We start from the raw sequence: 11,399 nt of genomic DNA, 5'->3' as shown, positions 1-11,399 counted from the left end.
TGTTTAGGTTCACAAACAATGGCGTCATGTTTTTTCTTCTTCGTGTTTTTTCCCTGTTGAAAAAATATATTTTCAGAGGATTTCCCCCATTTCTCAGTATATATTTGGTATGTTAGATGAATACTGATGTTGTAACACAGGCAGCCTTTGTTCCGTATATAAAAAGGTTTTGGATTTGGGTGGAAAATGGAACAGGGTGATCTCTAAGTTCTTTTTCAACTTAAGTAAACATCTTTCCATGTTGTTTGGTCTTTAGATCTGCTACACCACCCTGCATCCTCATCTCCCAGCAGTTTTTCGTCATTTTTTTTTTTTTAAACTTTGGGTTTATTATTTATTTATTTATTTATTTATTTATTTATTTATTTATTTATTTATTTATTTATTTATTTATTTATTTATTTATTTATTTATTTATTTATGGCTGTGTTGGGTCCTCGTTTCTGTGCGAGAGCTTTCTCTAGTTGCGGCAAGTGGGGGCCACTCCTCATCGCGGTGCGCGGGCCTCTCATCATCGCGGCCTCTCTTGCTGCGGAGCACAGGCTCCAGACGCGCAGGCTCAGTAATTGTGGCTCACGGGCCTAGTTGCTCCGCGGCATGTGAGATCTTCCCAGACCAGGGCTCGAACCCGTGTCCCCTGCATTGGCAGGCAGATTCTCAACCACTGTGCCACCAGGGAAGCCCCTTGTCATCTTTTTAATACCTACATTCCATCAAGGGAACAGTCTAAATTAGTACACATAGAAGAAAAGAGACAAATTAGAAGCCAAAAGAAAAATAGATTAAAAAAAAAAAAAACCTAGAGAATTCCCTGGTGGCACAGTACTTAAGAATCTGCCTGCCAATGCAGGGGACACGGGTTCGAGCCCTGGTCCAGAAAGATCCCACATGCTGCGGAGCAACTGGGCCCGTGCACCACAGCTACTGAGCCTACTCTCTAGAGCCCGCAAGCCACAACTACTGAGCCTGTGCGCCACAACTACTGAAGCCTGTGTGCCCTAGGGCCTGTGAGCCACAACTACTGAGCCCGCATGCCACAACTACTGAAGCCTGCGCGCCTAGAGCCTATGCTCCGCAACAAAAGAAGCCACCTCAATGAGAAGCCCGCGCACCACAACGAAGAGCAGCCCCCGCTCACCGCAACTAGAGAAAAGCCTGGGTGCAGCAATGAAGACCGAATGCAGCCAATAAATAAATAAATTTATTTAAAAAAAAAAAAAAAACCTAGACAGGTGGGGAAGGTTGGAGATGGAATACATTCTTCGTCCTATTTTGGTGTGTCTGTGCGTGCGTGAGTTTCCTCCCCAGAATGATTCTTGTATTCCCTCTTTAATCCTCCATAAACACACAGTCCCTCGCTACAGACACTAATGAAGGCTATTCTCCTGTGCTCACTCCTCCCCTTTTTTTTCTAATATTGTAGCACCAATCCAATAATTTGAAGAATTGAAGATTTTCATTGTCTCTTAGTGCACTTAATTATCTTATTCTAAAGGTTGGCCACAGAGTTTCACTTGCTCTTTTACCTTGTAAATCTAAGCAGTTACCAGAAAGTAAAGGAATGGATGAGAGGTCAGACCATTAAAAAACAACTAAAGAGGTAGCAGGGGAGGTCTTCAGGAGCCTCAGATCAGTACTATCCAATAAAAATTTGTGAACCACATATGTAATGTTAAGTTTTCTAGTGGCTACATTAAAAAAGTGAAAAGGAACAGGTAAAATTAATTTTAATAATATATTTTATTTAACCAAATGTATCCCTAAATAAATCCCAATGTTATCATTTCAACAGGTAGTCAATATAATTATCAATGAAATATTTTATATTCTCATTAATGTAAGTCTTCAAAATCTGGTATGTATTTTACACTTGCAGCACATCTCAATTCAGACTAGCCACATTTCCGGTGCTCAGTAGCCACATTTGGCCAGTGGCTACTGTATTGGGCAGTAAATGCAATAAAGCGGTATTGCAGCTTTAGAGGAAGAAGCAAGAATTGAAAAGAAATGGCTTTTAGAGAAAGACAATAAGCAGCTATCTCAGCTAGAAAAACCAAGGTAGGGGAAATCATCAAGTAAAATTCTGATTCATCATTTTTCAAATGTACCACATTTTCCAGTGTAGAATGCTATTACAAATTTTGATTATTGTAATTTGGGCCAGATTAGGGGAGAGGGAGTTGTGGGATGAAGGGTAGTGTGTGCCTGGGCATTTTTAGTGCCTTAGGCTGCCTGACATTTTAATTATACTCATCAGGCAATCTTCTAACCTTAATTTGATTTCTCAAGTAAACTTTCCAATGGGAAAAGGATATCCTCTACAACAAATGCATCAGAGCCAGATCAGCCCTGGATAAAATTATTAAATTACTAAATGGGCAAAGTTGACAATCAAGATGTAGTTTCGGGGCGAGAGTCTTATCTGAAAGAGCTAGCTGACAGCCTTACCCATCAGCACATTGTGAAACTGTCATTTTGTACTGGGTGTTCACATGACATTGCTAGATAACTGAGAATAAAATATCTAACCATGGTCTTTTTTTAGTTAATTAATTAATTTATTTTTAAATTTTGTTTGTGTTGGGTCTTCGTTGCTGTGCGCGGGCTTTCTCTAGTTGCAGCGAGTGGAGGCTACTCTTTGTTGCGGTGCGCGGGCTTCTTATTGCGGTGGCTTCTCTTGTTGCAGAGCACGGGCTCTAGGTGCGAAGGCTTCAGTAGTTGTGGCACGCAGGCTCAGTAGTTGTGGCTTGAGGGCTGTAGAGTGCAGGCTCAGTTGTTGTGGCGCACGGGCTTAGTTGCTCTGCGGCATGTGGGATCTTCCTGGACCAGGGCTCCAACCAGTGTCCCCTGCATTGGCAGGCGGATTCTTAACCACTGCACCACCAGGGAAGTCCCTAACTGTGGTCGTCTTTTTTTTTTAGAAATTGACATTTTTTAAAATAAATTTATTTTATTTATTTATTTATTTTTGGCTGCGCTGGGTCTTCGTTGTAGCACTCAAGCTTTTCATTGCGGTGGCTTGTTGCGGAGCATGGGCTCTAGGCACACGGGGTTCAGTAGTTGTGGCACGTGGGCTCAATAGTTGTGGCTCACGGGCTCTAGAGTGCAGGCTCAGTAGTTATGGTGCACGGGCTTAGTTGCTCCACAGCATGTGGGATCTTCCCAGACCAGGGCTCGAACCTGTGTCGCCTGAATTGGCAGGTGGACTCCCAGCCACTGTGCCACCAGGGAAGTCCCTAACCATGGTCTTTTAAAATAAACAATCGAGAATGTTGGACTTTATTTTCCCCAAATAGGTTTTTATTTTAATACAATTATTCCCAAACAATTCTACAGGATGTTATGAGATATTTATTGAAAACTAATCAATACTAATTATACAGCCATCTTTCAGTATCCATGGAGGATTGATTCCAGGATCCCCCTTGGATATCAAATCCACAGATGCTCAAGTACCTTATATAACATGGCATAGTGTTTACATATAACCTATGCACATCCTCCCATATACTTTAAATCATCTCTAGACTACTTATAATACCTAATACAATGTAAATGCCATGTAAATAGTTATAAATATAATGTAAATGCTATGTAAATAGTTGACAGTCCACAGCAAATTCAAAGTTTTGCTTGTTGAAACTTTCTGGAATTTTTTTTTCCCGAATATTTTCCATCTACAATTGGTTGAATCCAAGGATGCAGAACCAGTGGATACAGAGAGCCAACTATATTTTTCATCTAAAATTTATTTTTAAATATATCTAAGAAAACCACTATGCTCTTTTATATAGTTGTTAGTATAACTGCCTTTAGAAAATGCTGTGCCTACCTGAAAACTTTAGGAAATCCCAGGATTCTCGAAAGCAGAATAATGGGAGGCACATGGAAGCCTAAGCAATCGCTGAGCTGATATATGTTGTCTATTTAATAATCATTGGTTTATGTTGTTAGGTATCTTATTTCAAAATATATTTATGATATTTTTCACTTAATAAAGTTGTTTTATCTACTTTGTTTGGAGGTTGTTCTAATATAAAGTTTTAAATATATGTGAGTGAAGTTTTTATCATTTCTTGCAGCAACTAATTCATCTATGGATTCATATTTTGCTGTCTATGTGTGGTAGGCTGAATAATGGTCCCCCCAAAGATGTCCACATCCTAATTCCCAGAACCTGCGAATATTTTCCTTTACGTGGCAAAATGGACTTAGCAGATGTGGTTAAATTAAGGCTGTTGAGAAGCAGAGATTATCCTGGGTTATCTGGGCCTGGCCTAGTCATATAGGTCTTTATAAGAGGGAGGCAAGAGAGTCAGAGTCAGAGAAGGAGATGGAAGCAGAGGTCAGAGTGATTTGAGAAAGGGTCTATCATCACTTCTCGGCCTTTTGGCTAAGATCAAGTGTAGAAAGTCTATGAGCCAAGGAATGCAGGCAGCCTCTAGAAGCTAAAAAAGGCATGGAAACTGATTCTCTCCTAAAGCCTCCAGAAGGAATGCAGCCCTGCCAACCCATTTTAGACTTTCAACCTCCAGAACCATAAGATAATAAATTTGTGTTGTTTTAGGCCACTCAGTCTATGGTAATTTGAAACAGAAGGAATAGAAAACTTATAAAATATGTTGATTTGAGCACATATTATATTATTGCCAGTGCATGATAATTTAAAAAGTGTTCATTATAAAATAAATTTGGGAGATGGACAAGAGTCCATATTATAGTGTTTTCATATCAATAACTAGACAATTATAATAACTAGGATTGTTGAACTCTAAATAACTACTTATTGGTGGCAGCAATACATTAATTATTAAATTATTTATTTAATTTATTTAACATTAATTTATAAATTAAGCTACAAATCTTTATAGCGAGCAATATATGTTATCAACAATGAAAAACATATATGGACCCCCTACTGAATGCCAGGCATTACCCTAGAAACTAGCAGTCAACAAGACAGAAATGGTGCCTTCCCTTGTGGAGGTGACAGTCTAGCAGAGGAGATAGGCATATACACTAATTAGAGTCATGGCAGGTATTATGAGAATCTACCATGGGGAGTGTACCTAACCTAGTCTGGGTGGTCAGGAAGGATTTATCTATGAATGATGTTTAAACGGGGACCTAAAAGATGACTTGGAATTGGCCAGGAGGTAAGATGAGGGAGGGAAAAAGAATGTCTCAGAAAGCTGGGACACCAAATGTAAAAGCCCAGCAGCAGTAAAGAATTCAAAGCATTTGAAGAACTAAAAATAAAAACAGTGAAGGCTTTTCAATTCAAGGTAGTTGAGATCTTCCCCACACCACTTCCCTCAAAAATAAAAAGGAGGGAAAAAACCCCAGAAGCACAAATTTCATCTTTATTGAACTGGTAATCACCCCAAACTACAATGCATGAAAATGGAAAATGGATGGAGGGTGATAAAGGACTTAGCAGACCCAAGAAAGGTCGCGTCTAAGTGGTGGGGAAGATGAAACCAAGGAGAAGCAAGGCAGGTCACCAGAAGGGACCCTGGAAAGACTCAGGAATTGGAAGCAGGTAAGACACAGGAGGAAATTAGAGGAGTGGAGATGGAAGGAGTGTAGTGCTGAAAAGAGAGATTTGTTTGAAAATCTGTTTAAGAAGTGGTCAGATCCCCAGGTCCCGACTCCACCTGATATAATCAGGCTACTACTTTTACCTTCATGTGAAACAAGAAATGTCACCTCTGGAGAAAGTAAGCCTGAGGAGTTCTAGATGTGGGGACACTGGCATAGATCAGAGTGGGAGTGAGACGTCTTACTGAGTAAAGAGGAATTAAGTCTGAATCTGAAAATGAGACACCCAGGCCTCTTCTCTTGCTCACATACAGAACTTCACAGCCAAGTTCTACTCTCAAGCAGAAAATAAAGTGTGCTTCTCAGGAAAAATTAACCATGCCAGAGAAAAGAGCCCTGACATTTAGGGGACCCATAGGAAAAGCCTACAGTGAATCCCTTAAATTGACAAGACTCAAACACACACTCGGGGCACCCAATCAGCTTTTAGGACTTTACTCTTAAAATATAAGTGGACAAAAATCATTAGATACTTCAATATAAAAAAATTAAAAACCTGCAGCATGTGAGAATCAGGGGGGAAAGGAATTACAGGAAATAGAGACAATGCAAGGAGCATAAAAATACTTCAAAGAAAGCTTAGTATCAGAAAAATATATCCATGAAACAAGAACAGGATGCTAAAAGAAGAAATAATCTAAGAGCAAGAAAAGAGCAACTGGAAATTACAAATACCGTAATAATTAAAATTCAGTAAAAAATTATATACTGAAAGATAAAGGCAAAGAAATCCTCAAAGTAGAATGGCCTTGGAAATTGTTACAGGTCTGAAAGAATCATGAGAACATTCTGCAAGCTAACTGATCTCTGTTTTACAATTGGTATTATAGGGAGATAAAATGGTGGGCAGATGGGGAGCACTACCCTAGATTAAAAGAGGCTAAAGAAATAAAACAACCAAATGCAATATGTGAACTTTGGATCCTGTTTAAAAAAAAAAAAAAGGCTATAAAAAAGTGTTCTAAGGTCCTTGCATTGTCCAAGGAGAGGTAAAAGTATAAATTTAAATTTGTTATACTTAGAGAGTTATACTTTTTATATGATATAAAACTAGATATATGTGATTATTGGCCTCATTTCTTTACCCTGCATCCACATCTCTGCCATGGCTTCATGAGACTGGGGCAGGAGTGACAGTGTGCTAGTTCTAAACCTAGGCCCGAAGAAGCCTGATGTGTTTCTGCTTGCCCTTTCACACCTCTGCCATCTCCATGGGAAGAGTTTTCCCTGGGTAACTGCTGCCGTTCAGACTGAGCATCAGAAAGAGTGCAAAACAAAAGACAGCAAAACATCAACAGGCTAGAATTAGAGATTCTTTTTTTACCCTGCCTTTCTCCCAGAGAAAGAGAATTAGCGCTTCTTTATTCCACTCCCTATTTTCCAAATTTTCTAAGGAGCATAAATTAGTTTCATTCTCAGAAAGAAAAAAAAAGTTACTAAAGAAATGAAATCACGAATTCTTTTTGCAGAGTAATGCATATTTGTTTCTCCCAAGAAATGAATTTATCAGAGTGCCTTGCACACAGTGGATGGGCAATAAATATTTGTAGAATGAAAAAAGGAACTCCCTTAACTCACCTCTCCTGGCTTCTGCTGCGATTCTCTTTGTTCTTAGCCTTTCTCTCCCTTCTAATCCTAGCTTCCTCCCTCTCCCACTCCCAGTTTCTCTCTCCCTTTCTGATTCCTCCTTCTCCTTCCCTACCTCTTTGTCATTCTCTCTTTTCCTTCTGCCTAACTCTAACTTTCTCCTCCTTTCCTTTTTCCTTCCCCCTTTTTTCTTTTTAATTTGATATTGCCTCCCCCTTTCCTTTTTCTCTCCTTTCCCCTTCTCCTTAATTGGGATTTCTCCTTCTTAGCTAGACATAATAAATAGTTATTTATTATGTTTATTGGAAGTGTATTATTTATAGAAATTTATCCTGTTTTTAGCATTTAAATAATTTTAAAATGTAAAAATATATCTGTATGTGTACTTAATTTTTAGGAGCTATTTTAATAACACATTAAAAACTAAATTAAGTTGCTTTTTAATTATGTGTGACTCTCCTTTGACTTTTCAGTGGTTCAGTGGTTCTGGGTAGAAGAGTTTCACCACCCTTTTTTTTTAAATTTTTTTTATTTATTCTTTTTTTTTTTTTTCCTTTTTTGGCTGCATTGGGTCTTCATTGCTGTGCGCCGGCTTTCTCTAGTTGCTGGGAGCGGGGGCTACTCTTCATTGCGGTGCGCGGGCTTCTCACTGCGGTGGCTTCTCTTGTTGCAGAGCACAGGCTCTAGGCAGCGGGCTTCAGTAGTTGTGGCTCGTGGGCTCTAGAGCGCAGACTCAGTAGTTGTGGTGCACGGGCTTAGTTGCTTCGTGGCACGTGGGATCTTCCCGGACCAGGGCTCGAACCGGTGTCCCCTGCATTGGCAGGCGGATTCTTAACTACTGCGCCACCAGGGAAGCCCCAACCACCCTTATTTTATACTCGTCAAAAAAAAGGAATGTTCGGGATTTCCCTGGCAGTCCAGTGGTTAGGACTCTGCACTCTCACTGCCGAGGGTCTGGGAACAAAAATCCCACAAGCCACGCAGAGCGGCCTCCCAAACTAAACCTTAAAAAAAAAAAAAAAAAGAAACGTCCTCTAGTGACCTTCAAATCTTCAAAAGTCTCCTTACTTGGACAGACAATATTTTCACGTGTAACCAAGGTCATCTTTCGGAACTTTTGGAGCCTAGGCCAAATTCCACTTCTTGACCCACCTTCCCATATATATTTCTCTCCAAGTAGAATCAGTTTACAATGAGCATTTTGGGCAAACTTGAAAGAAAATAAATCACTATCATGCATTGGTCACTGATCCTCTTAAGACCTTAGATTCCTTCTCATCAAGTGAAAAACTTGGCACTGATGATTTCTAAGGCCCCTTTCACATTTGGCATTTCATGACTGAATCCTAAAGAATGGAATTTCTAAAAGGGAAACATGAGGCCCAAAGGGTGGATTTTCTAAGGAATCCTAGAATTTCAAAGCTTGAAATTGCTGTCTTCAACCTTGTTCATATATTACTATCATGTGATTAAAAATCAAAGAGCAGCTAAGGAAAGACGCAGTAATTCCTAATAATTCCTTCCAGATCCAGCCTAGGAGGGTGTGTGTGTGTGTGTGTATGTGTGTGTTTGGCAACCTCTTAAGAATTAGAATCTATGAGGGTACTTACTGTACCGTTAAAAAAAAGCGCTAAGAAAAGGACATATTTGATAGAGAACCAAATGTCCCCTTAAGAAAAGATGTTAAATTCTCTTTAAAATAATAACTATTGTTGTCAATTATTATGAATAAAAGGAGAAAATATTGAAAATATCTTGTCACTATAAAATATTTTTATTTTCATTCAAACTGCATCATAAATTGTTAAGGAAACCTATATATATATATATTTTTTTATTGGAGTATAATTGCTCTACAATGTTGTGTTAGTTTCTGCTGTACAATGAATTGAATCAGCTATATGTATACCTATACCTCCTCCTTCTTGGACCTCCCTCCCACCCCACCCCCCCCATCCCGCCCATCTAGGTCATCACAGAGCACCAAGCTGAGCTTCCTGTGCTTTATAGCATGTTCCTGCTAGCTATCTATTTTACGCATGGTAGTGTATAAACCAGTATATTTTGATATACAAACAATTTACAATTGACATTAAGGAGGTCAATTTTATCTCACAAAAAAGTCTTTCGGTGTTCCTTGTAAAGATAATGTTGGTTTGGATGGAGTGTGTATATAACATTAATACTAATAGAGCCTTAAAATTTTCTAGTGCTTTGAGGTTATAAAATACTTTCATATACATTTTGATTATGTTTTCTTCCTTCCACATCCTCATGGCAGAGGTAGGTCAGTTATCTTACAGATTGGGAAACCCAAGCTTATGGGTGATTTGCTCAGTTAGTAACTGGTGGAATGGCCTCAAACTGAGGTCATCTGGCTCTTTTTCCAATGTTTTGTTTTTTGTTTTTTCACCACGTCATACTGCCTTATGAATCTGATGCCACTTCATGTTTCTATACTTCCTTTTCATGTACCTTGTACATTCACAAACATTGACTTATTTCCAGGTAGGCGTCACAACTCCAAATAAGCAAGGGAGAACAGTTTGTTTGGGCTCCTTGTTGACAAGCAGAAGAAACCTTTCTGAATTTGCCTAGTTCCCATTATTTATCTTATTGTTTATCTGTTTGTTTTTCATTACAGAGTTTCTCAGACAGCAAAGGTAAGGGGCCAGGACACATGCTTTGATAAACAGATTTTGTCTTTTTTTCAGTTATTGAAAGTTTGGCGAAAGGAGGAAGTGTGATTTGAGCAAAGTAAAAGAACCTGGAGGTTTTATGTGTTGGCTCAGTGGGTGACTGGAATCTGTTTTGTGAGCCTAAATGTCACTGGTTCAAATCCTAGTTTGAAGAATGTATATTTTGGGGCTTGTCTTTTTGTTTGCTTTTTCAAATGCAGTTGTGTTGGGTTTTTTTTAAATATTTATTTATTTATTTATTTGGTTGTGCTGGGTCTTTTAATTGTGGCAGGTGGGCTCCTTAGTTGTGGAATGCAAAAACTCTTAGTTGCGGCATGCATGTGGGATCTAGTTCCCAGGCCCCCTGCATTAGGATTGCAGAGTCTTAACCACTGTGCCACCAGGAAAGTCCCCTCAAATGCAGTTTATTTAAAACACATGTAAGGGTAAAAAAAAAAAAACTTCCCAGCATTCTCAGTATTGGGTTCAAGAATGAGACTTGTGGGGACTTCCCTGGTGGTCCAGTGGTTAAGAATCCACCTTCCAATGAAGGGGACGTGGGTTTGATCCCTGGTAGGGGAACTAAAATCCCACATGCTGCGGGGCAACTAAGCCCACGGGCCTCAACTACTGAGCCCTCTGAAGCCCACACACTGCAACAAAGAGGCCACGTGCCACAACGAAAGATCCCGCATGCCACAACGAAGATCCCGCATGCCGCAGCTAAGACCTGACACAGCCAAATAAATAAATTAAAAGAAAAAAGAATGAGACTTGTGTGTTCGTAAACAGGGGCACTGTGAGCGGTCAGAGCTGGTGCACCAGATTGGAAGGTCAGAGTCTGTTTGTAAACTGATAACAAGAGTAATGAGAGATGAACATATCATCAGTTTACACACAGCCTCTGCTGAAGCCCAGGCTAACATGTACATTTTCTGACTCCCCATTCTGAACCCCACAGGACTTATATTTACAGAGGTTTATTTGATTCTTGAATCTCAAGTTGAGCATTCTCTTCTATGTACTTTGAAAAAGTCATAGAGGGACTTCCCTGGTGGCACAGTGGTTAAGAATCCGCCTGCCAATGCAGGGGACACGGGTTCGAGCCCTGGTCCAGGAAGATCCCACATGCCGTGGAGCAACTAAGCCCATGGGCCACAACTACTGAGCCTGTGCTCTAGAGCTCGTGTGCCACAACTACTGAAGCCCAAGCGCCTAGAGCCTGTGCTCCGCAACAAGAGAAGCCACTGCAATGAGAAGCCCGCGCACTGCAACCAAGAGTAGTCCCCGCTCTCCGCCAACTAGAGAAAGTCGGTGCACAGCAACGAAGACCCAATGCAGCCAAAAATAAATAAATAATAAAATAAAAAAAAAAAAAGTCATAGAATTCTGAGATGAATTGTCTTGGCATGTGGGTGGGAAAGGGAGGGAGTTCATGCCCCCCAACAAAATCTCAATGGGAAATGTTAATAGATTACTCTCCTGACAGTTATTGGAATTTAACCATTAAGCTTCAAGAAATTGTTTTAGTAT

At 39.8% G+C, this 11,399-nt stretch overlaps 1 protein-coding gene across 1 annotated transcript in view; it reads left to right on the top strand.

The window, feature by feature from the left end:
• The window catches only part of KCTD20 (potassium channel tetramerization domain containing 20), a 106,202-nt gene that overhangs the window by 51,002 nt on the left and 43,801 nt on the right, over positions 1-11,399 (top strand). The window lies entirely within an intron of this gene.

This window comes from Eubalaena glacialis, chromosome 7 (genome assembly GCF_028564815.1).
Source record: "Eubalaena glacialis isolate mEubGla1 chromosome 7, mEubGla1.1.hap2.+ XY, whole genome shotgun sequence".
NCBI classification, from domain to species: domain Eukaryota; kingdom Metazoa; phylum Chordata; class Mammalia; order Artiodactyla; family Balaenidae; genus Eubalaena; species Eubalaena glacialis.
The sequence above is the reverse complement of the archived record's forward strand: the minus strand, read 5'-3'. Positions and strand labels throughout refer to the sequence as shown.